The sequence below is a fragment of the Lissotriton helveticus genome, chromosome 6 (genome assembly GCF_964261635.1).
Source record: "Lissotriton helveticus chromosome 6, aLisHel1.1, whole genome shotgun sequence".
NCBI lineage: Eukaryota > Metazoa > Chordata > Amphibia > Caudata > Salamandridae > Lissotriton > Lissotriton helveticus.
The window spans coordinates 1929116784-1929131532 of NC_136067.1; the positions used below are offsets into that span (position 1 = coordinate 1929116784).

Consider the following 14749-nt stretch of genomic DNA (forward strand, 5'->3'; position numbering starts at 1 on the left):
AGAGAATGTCACGGGAGATTTGCGGAAATTATATAAAAAAATAGAAAGTCACAAGAAATGTGGTGACCCAAGAGAAATACAAATTCACTCAGCTATTAATAAGATCAAAAATGAACCAGAAATACTAGTAAAGCCCTCGGATAAGGGAGGAAATGTTGTTTTGTGGGGAAGAGAACTCTACAAAAAAAGCATTGAAACAACTAAAGAACAAAGGCTACTATAAGAGAATTACAATAACAGAATATGAATGAGTGAAAGATCTATTTTTTGAGAGACCGAGTGTGTAGAAGGAACAGGAATTACTAAGCTGGGACGAATATAGATTTTTAATGCAAGAACATCCAGTCATTACTATTTTTTTATGTGCTACCCAAAGTCCATAAGGATATACAAAATCCACTAGCGAGGCCAACAATTTTGGCTCGGAACAGTCTTTTTGAGAATGTTTAAAAATACATTGATTTCTTTTTAAATCCAATTGTCAAAACCCTTCCATCATATATAAAGGACTCAGCAGATTTTCTTAAACATATCTATGATGTCAAATGGAATCAAAGTATGGTGCTCGTGACTCTTGACATTTCTATTCTATATACGAGTATTCGGCACAAGCTGGTTTAAGGGCAACTGAACATTTTTTAAGAATGAAACCCATGAGGTTTGCAGGGCATAATAAAATGCTGCTTGAAATTATGGAATGGTGCTTCACGAAAAATATCTTTTGGTTTGGGAGCAAATTGTGCCAAAAAGAAAAAGGAACGGCGATGGGCACCTGCTTTGCCCCCAGTTACGCTCATTTACATCTGGGCTGGTGGGAGGAGCAGGTGCTCGCGTCCGAGGTTGGAACGATGGACAGAGAGTATTTTAATATGGTTAAGATTCATCGACTATGTTTTTGTGCTGTGGCAGGGCATGGAAACAGAAGTAGACCAATTTATTTGTGATTTGAATATGAATGATTTGAATCTAAATTTTGTAGGACACAGTAGTACAGCATCCATAGAGTTTTTAGGGTGCGGGTGAGAGAGGATAAACTGGAAACCACCGTTTTTAGAAAACCTACAGTAGCTCCCGTCGGACACCCCTTATCAGAGGGATTTCCTTTGGTGGGGAGAACATGTAGCACTATAGGATATTATGACAAAGTGGAAGAGGAAATGAAACGTCGTTTTATACAAGGGAGTTATCCACTGTCAGTTTTAGAAACAGTCTCAAAGAAAGCAAAAATATTGAGTAGAGAGACTGTATTGTTCAAACCATCTAAAACAGCAATGAAGAAGAAGAATAGAGGACTAAATATCACACACAGGTTTATAACAACATACAATACCAAACATAAGGAAATAAGACAAATTTTAAATAAGCACTGGCACTTTATTAGAGAAGATCTGATAATAGGACAACAGACAAAGAAAAATCCAGAGATAACATACAGAAAATCTAAGTCATTGAAGGTTCATCTTGTTAGGAGTGACTACTTGGGAGGGGCATTGCAACAGACTTTGCTCCAGCATAAAAAAGGCTTTAGAAAATGTCTGAAGTGCAAGGCATGTCAGTATGGGGAGAATATCTAATCTTTAAGGACAGTTTTTAATAAAACTGCGAAAGTAAGAGGATTTTTAACTTGTGTAACTTGTGGAACAAACTTTGTAGTGTATATTTTAAAGTGTCCTTGTAATAAAATGTATGTGGGCAGCATCACCCTGCCAGCACATAAGAGGATCTTGCAGCATAGGAGAGCCATAATCAATAAGGGCCAGAGCTATCCTGTCTCTAGGCATTTTGAGAAGGAACATCAAAGTGACTCATCATTGATGCGATATAGCTGCATAGAACAAGTACCCAGAAAAAGAAAGAGAGAGGAAGTTAGAAACATACTACATCCTTGAATTTGACAGCAAAGAAGCAAATGGGTTTAACATGGATGAGGAACTGTTAAGATGCCTTTATTGAAACCCGTTTTAAAATCTGCACATTTATCAATAGAGCTAAATTAGATTTTGAAGAGAAGACAAGGTGAATAAGCAGTAGCACTTTAGATAATGGACACACAAAAAAATTGTACATAGACAAGCACTGTAGGGTCCACTTAGAGAGTATAAGTGGGAAATGGCAGCTATGGATCAAAAAGAATTGAAGCACTTTAGAATCCTAAATGGAACATATTGTTCATGAATAAGGAATACTCATTTTTCTAATTGGATTTAGCAATCAAATTGTCCCCAAAGTGATGATTTATTGTTTTTTTGGGGGTAAGAATGCGTGAACAAACAGCACTTATGCACTTTTACTTGTAATTTGTTCGTTTTGTTCACCAATAGGAACTTTCCTTGTGGGATACTTTATTTAGTTGGAACTGTCCAACTGAATGGTATTTAAAATGGTGAAGTAATGTGCTGTGTGCAGGATTGCATGTTCCAAAATGGTGCCATTGTTCGCCCTATACAGCATGTCTTAAATTGAAACACCAATTTTCCTCTTTCAATGGAAACTTTCAAAGAAGCTAATTGTTTGCTTAAATTAAAAAGTAAATGGGGCTCGTCGTCGTGAACGAGGCTGTGGGCAGTAGCCGAAATGCGAAGATGGTTGTAACACTCTAAATAAACAAAGCCAGAGGGAAAATTAACAGAGTGCCGGTTCCATCTCCATTTTTGAACAAATGAGTTTTTTTTTAGCAAAACAGCTACCTACCGTAAGTTTTAATTTGAATTGGAGACACGGCTGCATTTCACTAAGAATTCACGAACACTACAATGACCAGAATGCAGACTTGGGCACGCCCACAGGGCGGGACTATGATCTCGCTTACAAGAATAGCGGGAAACATCGTGCAGCCGTACATCCTCTGACTCCGGTGATCAAGGGCTACATAGCCCGAAACATGTTTGGAGAAGACAACGTGTTGCTGTTGAAGACAATGCTGGCTTCTTTGCAACTTGCCAATAAAGAAGGTTTTTAACATGTCTGTGTGAGGTGCCTCAACTGTTCGGCTTTCGCATTTGGATGTATTTATATATATATATATATATATATATACAGTGAATGTGTGTCTTTCTAAAAATAAATATTTTAATATATGTATATCTAAAGGTCAATCGAAGAATAAATGGGTAAATAAGTGTCTAAATGGATTTTTTTTGTAAAATTGATTGTATAACTGACTTATTAAGTGTGTCTTCGTTAATACATGTATTAACGAGTAATGTTTAAATATTTAAATATCTGTATCAGTGTCTCACTTTGTGTGGCTGCATGGGTTGGGGAGTAGCTACATGAGTGTGTATATGGGTTATTAGTTTGTTTTTTGAGTATCAGTATGAGTGTCTGTATGGTTCGGTGGGGGATATTACTTAGCGTATAGATGCATAAATGAGTGACTCACTGTTTGTATGTTTTGAAGACAGAATGTGTGCAAGACTGCATGGGTGGATGAGTGTGTTAGTGAGTGAATGACTGTCTCAATAGTGTCTTTATGAGTAACTACATATGTTTTAAACTAGTATATGTGAGTATTGATGTATATAAGTGAGTATATGTGAGAGTGAGAGTTTAAAAGAGTTCCTGTATAAATAAGTATGTGTTTCTATAAGTGATTGTTTAAGAGAGTAAGTATGTGTACGTTTCTGTAGAAGTAAGTGTAGTGGTGTGTGTGTATAGCTGTATATGCAAGTAAATGGATGTTTGATAGTTTATTTGCATGTGTGAGTATGTGTGGTGTGAGTAACTCTATAGATGAGTATCGGTGTGTAACAGGATGTATAGGTGTATGAGTACATATGATGAGTGTGTACATGTAGGAGTGACTAGGTAGAACTGTTGGTGAATGAGTGGATGTGTATGTAGATGTTGGAATTACTGAATAGGTTGTTGCAACTGGTATTGGTATCTCCATTTTTTTTCAATGTTAGTTTCTATTTTTGAATGTGTGTATCATAGGTAATATTAGGGTGAGAAGAGGTCTGCCACTCTTTCACAAGGATGATGTCATGAGTGATGTCATTTGAGATGTCATCAGTGATGTCATGAGTGATGTCACTGACCATGTCATGAGTGATGTAATATGTGACGTCATCAGCAATGCATTGCGGGCGCACGAGTTATAGTTAGCTGAACTAACTATAACGGGGGAATTTCAATGGTTTTGTATTAGTGAAATGTCCAGCTAACTATAACATGTGTGAAACCTATGGTTTTTTCAGTGAAATTCTAAGGTTTTTTAAATGCTAATTCCTAACTATAATGTGGCTGAAACCTATGGTTTTTCAGTGAATTTATAAGGTTTTTTAAATGCTAATTCCTAACTATAACGTGGCTGAAACCTATGTTTTTTTCAGTGAATTTCAAAGGTTTTGTAAATGCTCATTTTTATATATATTAATTGTTAAAAAAATTATATTTGATTTTATATTTTTTTAATTTATATATATTTTATATAGCAGGCAATGATATCCTATGGAAGGAAATTCAAGTTACTGGTTAGTACGGTTAAAATTACTTTTCAGGAACAGTAGTAACCTGAAAGATGCGGCACTGAGGTCTCTCCTGATAACAGGTGAGTAAATCGGAATTCGTAGTTCGGCTGATTTTAGAGGAATTTTGTAAATTTCCAAAACTCCACACAAAAAAAAATTCCAAGTGAAACCAGTCACTGTTAGCCTATGGAAGGAAATTCAAGTTACTGTAACTGTGATTAGAATTACTTTTCAGGATCAGTAGTGGGCTGAAAGATGGAGCACTGAGGTCTCTCCTGATAACAGGTGAGTAAATCTGAATTCGTAGTTCGGCTGATTTTTGAGGAATTTTTTAAAGTTCCAAAACTCCACACAAAAAAAATTTCCAAGTGAAACCAGTCAATGTTAGCCTATGGAAGGAAATTCAAGTTATTGTAACTACGATTAGAATTACTTTTCAGGGTCAGTAGTGGGCTGAAAGATGCAGCACTGAGGTCTCTCCTGATAACAGGTGAGTAAATCGGAATTCTTAGTTCGGCTCATTTTTGAGGAATTTTTTAAACTTCCAAAACTCCACACAGAAACATTTCCAAGGGAAACCAGTCAATGTAAGCCTATGGAAGGAAATTCAAGTTACTGTAAGTATGGTTAGATTTACTTTTCAGGGTCCGTACTGGGCTCAAAGATGCAGCACTGACGTCTCTTGTGATAACAGGTGAGTAAATCGGAATTCGTAGTTCGGCTGATTTTAGAGGAATATTTTGCTCAATAGTGAAGGAAGGAGGCGGGGCCTGAGGTGACATGTGTGCAAACATGCCCTGTGGCGCGTTTTAGGCTGGGAAATTAATTCCTCTTCAATCCTGAGGTCCCCTGTGAGCCAACTAGCCCACCAGGTACCTCCAGTATGCGCCCGGGAGCTGCGTTGCAGAGAGGTGTTCAGAGGGCACGCCCCCTTTTTACAACACTCTGCAACGCAGCTCCGTGGCGCTTACTGGAGGTACCTTTTGGACTAATTGGCCCCTAGGGAAACTCTGGATTGAAGAGGAATTAATTCCCCAACTTAAAACGCGCCACAGGGCATGTTTGCACACATATCACCTCAAGCCCCGCCCCCTACCTTCACCACTGTGCAAACATGCCGCGTAGCGCGTTCTAAGTTGGGGGATTTTGTCCCCTTGCTTACTGGGGGTCCATGGGGGCCAACTAGCCCACCAGGAACCTCCAGTATGCGCCAGGGGGCTGCGTTGCAGAGAGGTGTAAAAAGGGACGTGGCCTCATTACACCTCTCTGCAACGCAGCCCCCTGGCGCGTTTGCAGAGGGGGAACTAATTCCTCTTGCATACTGGTGGTCCCTGGGGGCCAACTAGCACACCATGGAACCTACAGTATGCGCCAGGGGGCTGCGTTGCAGAGAGGTGTAATGAGGCCAGGCCCCTTTTTCCACCTCTCTGCAAAGCAGCCCCCTGGCGCGTTTGCAGAGGGGGAACTAATTCCCCTTGCATACTAGGGGTCCCTGGGGGCCAACTAGCCCACGAGAACCTCCAGTATGCGCCAGGGGGCTGCGTTGGAGAGAGATGTTCCGAGGCCACGCCGCTTTTTACACCTCTCTGCAATGCAGCCCCCTGGCGCATACTGGAGATTCCTGGTGGGCTAGTTGGCCCCCATGGACCCCCAGTAAGCAAGGGGAATTAGTTCCCCCTCTGCAAACGAGGTGTAGGGAGGGGGCATTACTTTTAAGAAGGGGGCTGTGTAGCCCCCCTTCTTTTTCTTTTTTTTTGTGGCCCTGGGGACCCTAACCCCCAGGGCCTGCCCCCAATTTTTTATTTTTTATTTTTAAACGGGAAGGGGGCCGTGTAGCCCCCCTCCCAAGGCCATACTTTGCCCCGGGGACCCCATCCCTCGGGACATGGGCCTTTTTTTATTTTATTTTTGTAATTAGGAGGGGGGCTGCTTTGCCCCCCCTCCTGTGGCCACTTTTGGCCCCGGGAACTCCATCCATCGGTGTCGGCCATTTTTTTTGTTTATTTGATTTTTTTTTGGGGAGGGGTGCTGCGTGGCCCCCCTCCTGGGCCACTTCTGGCCCCAGGGACCCCATCCCCCGGGGCCTGCCCTCTCCATTGGGGACCTTGGGGGGTCTCCAAGCCCCCCACGGTCCCTGCCGGCTCCCCACATCCTGCGGTAGCCGGCATTGCTTTTCTGCATGGAGAGCAGCTAACATGCTGCTCCCCATGCAGAAAAGCAATCCGCATTCGTTTTTGAAAGAGAGAGCAGGTTTCCTGCTCTCTCTTTCAAAAACCAAAGCAGTTAGCTATGCGGCTCCCGCCCTACCATAGCATACAGCAGTGTCCCGGGGGTAGGCACCCCGGGACTGGCAGAAGCCGGGCCTGGGGAGTGGCGGTCCCCAGGGCCATCAAGGGCTCCATGAGGGGGGGCCGCGCGGCCCCCCTCCCAACAGTTAAAAGCCCCGGGGGTGGTGGTCCCCAGGGCTGGCGGGTCCGTCATGGACCCCCCTATTTTAAATGAGGTGGCGGTCCACCGGGCGTGTGGGGGGGCTTGAGCCCCCCCACACAGGTTTTTTGTTTTTTTTAAAAGAAGCCCCAGGGGGTGGCCGTCCCCGGGGCTGCGGGGGGGGGGCATGAGCCCCCCCGCATACATAATATTGAAGCCCCGGGGGGTGGCGGTCCCTCGGGCTGGGGGGCCCCTCTGGGCCCCCCTTTTATTATAAAAAAAAGAAGCCCCGGGGGGGTGGCGGTCCCCTGGGCTGGATGGCCCCTCTGGGCCCCACTTTAGCAAGAGTAAATTGTCCCCAAGATTTGGCCACCCGGGGGCTAAAAAAAATTCAATTTTTTTATTTTATCGCCAGGGTACGCGTACCTACGCGTACTCCGTGATTTAAAAAAATAAATAAATCTTTGTTTGGCCTTGGGGGTCCTTGTGGGACCCCATAAGCAGGCCTAGGGGGTCAGGGTGTTTCTACCCTGCCCCTTTTTCGCGTTTCTTTTTCTGTTTTCTTGTGCCTCGGTTCTACCGAGGCACAAGATGGCTGCCAACACTTCCTGGTTTGGAGTGTTGACAGCCAATTAGCATAAAGTTTGTGCTCAGGAAGGTACGTGTATGGTACTTCGTCTTATGATTTTACTTTTGAATTTCTAAGGAACTACTGAACGGATTTACACCATTTAACAAAAAGTGTAATCTGCGAACCAAACTCCACCTTTTTGCCAAATTTGGTGTAATTCCGTTCAGCAGTTCGGGCTGTAGCCTCACTTAAAGGTCCCTTTTTTCTCAGCCCCTGCTTTACGAATCACCCCGAAACTTTCAGGGAAGGAGCGGAGCGGAGCAGGCCATTTTCTTGGAGAATTTCGCGTGTATTCGTCGACCGGCACAAAAGTTATTTCAAATAGAATGTTGCGGAATTCCTATGGAAACTTAGTCCTAACTATACCTACTGGCGACCGCCAGTAGGTAATATATATATATATATATATATATATATATACACACACACAGACATACACACCCAACCATTATTATTATTGTTCATATGTGTATGTGCTCCATCTAGTTCTGGTAACTGCGCTGCTGCATGGCTATCAGATATACACCTAAGCTCCAGTATAATATTTACATCATTTAGAGAAAATGTATAAATAATTGAGCTACGGAGTTACATATACTTTCACCAGGTACAGTATTGAATATTGTACTAAGATTTGTGTTACTATATGGATGTGGCTGTAATATTTGTTCCTATAGTCCTCAGATTATTGTTGCATAGGTTTTAAAACTTGTATAGTACCCAACAGAGAAACCCAGAACGCTGCTAGGTACATGAGTTGCAGGAAAATTATATTCCAATGAGACTTACAGATCTAACCATACATTAATCAGGATCAGACCTACCATATGGAAAGGCACAGACGAACCAACACAAAGCGCTACCAATCAACACCACTGTGAAATGGGCATTAGCATAACATATAATGTCAATGGAGACTCCATGGAACCATTTGTCTTTTTATACCACTGTGTTAAAAGAGAAAGTTCTGCTGCCAGCCTAACCAATAAGGGACTGCTTATGATATGATTCCTTGCTCATTGGAGTCAATAGGTAAGAAATTACAGTGTGAGTCAGATTTATTAATACTTCACTGTGGTGCAAAGTCACAAAACGTTACGCAAACCAGAGGAAAGTGTTGGTAAAGTATTTACTTTGCAGTGCAAACATATTTCGGGCTGCAAAGTAACAAAAGCCAACGTGCTACTCTGCATTACTCTGCATCAAGTGGGCTTCCCATGGTGGTACCTGGGAGTTAGTGATTATCAAAGCCCCCCTGAGTTCTAAATAGTTCAATTCCTAGGACAGGGAATATATATATATGAAAAAATCTTTCCTAGGCAATTACAGAGATTAAAACAGTACAGCATCAAGGACTTAACAGAAACAATGAACTATATATATAGAGAGAAAATTCATTTAACCAATAACACAAATGCATTTAATCAAAATACTAAAAAGTGACGAGAGCATAGCAATATTTCCTCTCAATAAGTACATATTAAATAAAAACATGAAAATCTCATTAATCTCATTCATAAAATTAAGAAACACAGTAGTAATTATCGACGCGCGTTTCGGCGTAAAAAACGCCTTCTTCAGGAAATTACCACAAGCGACCTATAATACAATTTACAAATAGATTAGAACCCAATATATTAATACAAAATAACATAAAATATACAATATACAGCCTTTGTACAACATATACTATTCATATTACTATTTATCATAAAATTATGACAAAATAAACTAAAAAAATACATGGGCATAAAGAATTATACTAAAAAAGTACACAGACATTATTTCAAAATTTACAAATGCAAAAATGCGAAATATAACAAAGGAAAAAGTCCACATTCTCAAAGTACCTCTAGCTGTATCCACAATAAAAATGATTAATACCCATCTGTTTATAGACGTATATGAGTACTTATTTGCAACACTCGTAGTGTGGTTCTAAAATAAAGAACCACACAATCTGCTAGGCATTACCAGATGTCTAATGCAAACTTACTTTAAAAATTTCTTTTTTACACGCAAGACATAGATGGTGATGAGATACACTGTCTATTCGCACCCAGTGTTTTCATGATTTCAGTTTGTGAATACGGAGTTTTGTGCCCAAAGTTTTGGTGTAGGTGAAAAAAAAGAAAGAAAAAAGGTAACGTGAACTCACGTATATTGGATGAAATCTCAGCAACGTGTTAAGCTGAAAACCAAAACGTAACGGAGTTTAAAAGTAGGATTCAGAAAACTAAAACAGGCGCGCAGCGTCTCTGTTTAGCCGATGTTCTCAAACGTACTTGTGAAGCGCCAAACGATTACGCGTTGTTCACTGTTAGGTCTGTTTTCGGTGGCGGGTTGTCAGCGGTTTGCCGTGGCGGTTTTGTCAGCGGTTTACCGTGTCAATAAAGGACACGCTGCCGTGATGTGCGTAAGATAGGGGGCACTAAGCTAAATGATGGACTACCTTGTGCAATGCCGGAATAGCGGCTATATTGGAATAGCTAAGACGTGTTTAAGATGTTAGCGTAAAACGAGAGCCAAAAATGGTTTCGGGGAATATGTAAAGAATGTTGATAGTGTACAAAGGGTGTGTGGCACATATTAACAATTGCTGTTACAAAAAACAAGATGTAAAGTGTGGTGCATACTGTTCCCTAACGGCAACATGGGAACTCACATCAAGAGCCTGGTAAAGCTAATACCAAACATTGTGATTATAGATAACATGTAAACTCCAAACGGTCATTTAAACCATATGGTTTCATTGAATTCAATTTGTAGATCCAAGCATTAGGAAAGGGGGTCCGCTCGGCCCCCACGCACGCATGGCTGGGCCCGCCCCCCCCCTTCACCCCTCCCAATTGGTGGGTCCCACCGTTGACCCGGAAGCGGTGTGAGTTCTTCCGGGTCAAGGGGCGGGACCAGGGGGGTTTAAGAGGCCTGGGAGGCGCGGGAAGCGCCCTCTTGTACCTGTGCTTCCCAGGCTCGCCCCTCGCCCCGCTGTGGGGCCGATAATTTTTCTTTATTTTGTTTTTTACAGGTTTCTGCTGGTATCGGGAAGGGCGCAGAACATCACGTCGGAGCGCCGGGCTTGAGTGCATCTCTCTCGTGATACAGCCGGCGCGGTGTACGTGGCGGGCTGCGCGATTCGGCTGGCATCGGGAGCACGGATCGGGGAACTACGAGCATTGACGGACATTTTTTACTTTAAAGTATGGTGGCGTACCGGGGTCAATAGGGGTCGCATTCCAGGGCTGAGTACAGTTAATCAGCTGTGTGCGAGGTTCGGGGCCCGGTTTCATTTGTTTCTACAGGGTCCCCTGCGATAATTACTGGGTCACGATATTACAGTGTGGGCTGAGGCACGGGGGGCGGCAGCGGTGAAAAGGGGGCAGGAACACGAAGCACACGGTTCCTTTTTCCAGCGCTGGCAGCTGCCTGACAATAAATAATACAAAATAACCCACCACCACGAATACGGCTATTGAAGCATCTTGGTTGCCGATTTCACACGGCTCCACAACTAAGGACGCACTCTCCACCCCTGAGTAACACCATTCTGGACTACTCAATCACGAGGCATTCGTAGTGAAAACAGGCAATGATTAAAATAGTCCTGATGATGATCCCGGTTCATTAGGAGCCAGGGGATCGAAACGTTGACGCTTGAACAGTATTACGGAAATTCAATTGTATTTTATTCTGTAAATACTGTATGTCGTAACTTGTTTGAATTGATTAATAATTTGCAAGCGATATTTGGCTCCAAACCACTTGCCTGAAAAAACCTCTTTCCTTATCTCTCTCTTCTACTATGCTTTTCCCACTCTTAGGATAGGTACAGGACTGTGCCCTATCTAAATGTTCGTATATGACCCTCTCCAGGTCAACCAAATCCTTTTTTGATCCTAAATTAAACATTTCCTCACCCGGCTGGGTTTGGAAACTTGATTATAGTACCGATTGTGGTCTGTAATTTCATTTCTTTTGTGTATTTGAATCTCCTGAGGACCCTTGTTGTCTTTAATAAATGACAATAAATAATAGCAACAAGGTTTTTGAAAATTGTAGCGGCAGCGCAGTAGTAAAAGCGTGCACGCTAGTTGTGTAGCCGGAGCGGCCTGATTGCTAGGAGGTTTGCTACAACTGAATTTTGCCGCGTATAAGGCGAAGCAGGGTCGGCCCGGGTAATAACTGGATGGGGGACCACAGCTAGAGCAAAGGGGGGAAAGCTTTACAGTGCCTTATTATTATTGCAGAATTGTATAGACAAGTTGAAGAGTGTGCTGTGTTTTAACGAATTATAAACCCAGGCATATTTATTAGGCAGGACGGGCGTAAAACCCCTTAAAACCACATTATTTAGAAGCTGTGCACAGCCCAGCTTCATCAATACAGGGTACGCCACTTTGTGTGAATTTTGAGCCTTTATTTCACCAGGGTCAAGGAATCTGTTTTACTTTTAAAGCATTTCGACGCTGATTTTGTGGCGCTTCATTCTGGGTGGTTAAGGCTGCCACTGGTGTTTATACATTGCAAATTGCATGTTAGGTCACGGTCTTTGCGGCCAGAATTTTTTGTGTTAACTTTCCTCTCGTCCTAGGTCTGCATTTCAAGGGCGCAGCAGAACGGACTGCCGGGGCAACACGCGGTGGACGGCAGGAACCGAGGACACGGGCAGAACTGCATTTCACTGCTTCTGGCGGGCCGCGGGGCTAGAGTGCGCTCGCCCAGGCACCCAGGCTAGCTGGTGTGTTGCGGTCACAATTGCGTGGTAATTATGGCCGGCCTGTGAGCCTCCAACTTTGGGATAGGTACAAGGCACATCGTGCCCATAATTAACGTGTGTAGAGTAGGTGCTGTGGAATAGTGGGACATGTCTGGCAGACGGGGTGCGGGGAGTTCCTGCATGGAGCTAATGTTTCAGACCATGATGCGCAGAATGTCTGCAATGGACAAGAGATTGGGAAAAGTGGATAAGTTGGGAAAAACCGTGGCGGAATTGGGTGAGAGGATTGAGGCACAAGCAGGGCCATCAGGGAGGCCCAAGCGGGTAATAGTGCCACCTAGACCCAGAGGGGAATCGGAGGCTCCACCTAAGCGTGGTAGAGCCAAGAAGGGTTGTAGTCGCCCCCCCAAGTCACGGTTGGGAGGGGGGTCTCTGGGGCCAGTCCCTGGCGTAGCGCCGGCATCACCAGACACACCCACGCCAACCCCGATAAGTATACTGGTATCACCGGCTCCAGCCATGCCACCTACAAGCTTAGTGCCGACAGTGGTCCCACCAGTAATGCCGCCCAGTCCATCCCCCGGGGCGGGTCAGGTACCCCCGGAATCGGCAGCACAGATAGCGGCAGTGCTTCCTTGGTTGGGGATTGGGGGTTTGTTACCCTCCGCGGTTGATCCCACGGCCGCAGCTCAGAGAATGGTCGCAAAAATAATGGTGGATAGGGGTCAGGGTAGCATACCAAGCACACCAATTTCTCCCCAAACAGGTTCAGCGAGCGAGGCGGGGAAAGTCAAGACCATAGACCCAACGCGACTCGCTGAGAGTGGTAAGGAGGTTGCTTTGCCGGTAATGGGCGAAGGCTCAATTTCCTCCAGGGGGGGAAATCTGGCGCAACATGTCTCGCAGAGTGTAAAAGAATTGATTTGGGCAGACAAATATGTAAATATATTTTCATTGCTGATTGACAACAGGGAGTGGGAGTATGCCAAATCACAGAAAGATATGATGTTGCCTAGCGAATGGCGGTCTCAGTTGTATAAATTCAGGATGGAGGAGACGCTCATAAACTGGATCAGGGCTTTTTCTGTATTTGTAGCGGTTACCGCTGAACGGTCACCTTCCTTGCAGGCGGAGATGGCTTGTTATCAGAGTAGGATTACAATGTTCAGTGACAATCATGGGGGGATGCATGGAAAGAATATGACATAGCTTTCAGGAAAGCTAGGGAATTTGACAAATCTTTAGCCTGGGACAAAGTTGATTCAATTTCCTGGCATTCTCAGTTTGCAAGGGGTCAATCTACAGGCGCTAGCGCTAGCTGGAACAAAGGATATTCGCCCAAGCCCCAGCAGCCCTTTCAGCAGCCCTTTCGGTCAGCGCAAGGGGGGAAGTGACCAATAAGGCCAGAGGTAATACAGGCGGGAAGGGCGTGTGCTGGGATTTCAACAGGCAAACATGCACCAGGGCACCGGGCACGTGCAAATTCAGACACGCGTGTTACATATGAGGCCACCCTTCCCACCCAGAAACGGCATGCCGTTCAAAGGGTAGTACTTCAGGTAACAGGGGGAGAAGGAAACCAGAATAGTGGGGGACACCCCCAGGTCGCTCACTCCCCCATTGATGTGTTGGCTATGATTCCTTGGCTGAATAGATACTCAGACCATACCTCCGCAAGGATGCTGCAAGGTTTCACACATGTTTTCGGATTCCAGCTGGAGAATACACCGGGACACCACAGTGTAGGAACCAGCTGGCAGTAAAACACAATCCTGGGGTGGTAGCGGCAAAAATTGAGAAGGAACTGCGCCTAGGTAGAGTAGTGGGTCCTTTCCTTGACATCCCAGTACCGGATTTTGTCTGCTCACCCCTGGGGGTGGTCCCGAAGAAAGAAAAGGGCGAATTCAGACTCATTCACAATCTCTCAGCACCTAGGGGCTTGTCATTAAATGATGCGATTGACGAGGGCATTTGCAGTGTAAAATATGCGTCTTTTGATCAGGCAGTAGAGATGTTGAGAGTTTTGGGCCCCGGGGCATTGATGGCGAAATCAGACATTGAGTCCACGTTTAGACTACTGCCAGTACATCCATCTGACCAACACCTGCTGGGTTTTTCCTTCGAAGGCAAATATTATATGGACATGTGTATGCCCATGGGTTGCTCCGTATCATGTGCTTACTTTGAGAGATTCAGTTCTTTCCTGGAATGGGTTTTGAGACAATCTACAGGGCACCAGCATATGATGCATTACCTTGACGATTTTCTTTTGCTGGGGGTGGCGGGCTCACAGGAGTGTGCGTGGGCATTGCGTGAGTTTTGCGTGATCATGCGTGCTTTTGAGGTCCCGCTGGCACCAGGAAAAACAGTGGGGCCATCTACATGCCTCGAATTCTTAGGCATCGAACTTGACTCCGTTGAGGGTTGTTTCAGGTTACCAAAGGAAAAAAATGCGAAGTTCAGGGCAGCCGTACAACAATGTTTGGTTAAGGAGAAAGTCAC

General features: G+C 44.2%; 1 protein-coding gene across 5 annotated transcripts in view; it reads left to right on the top strand.

The window, feature by feature from the left end:
• The window catches only part of LOC144763893 (uncharacterized), a 261943-nt gene that overhangs the window by 181874 nt on the left and 65320 nt on the right, over window positions 1-14749 (top strand). The gene's annotated exons all lie outside the window — the stretch shown is intronic.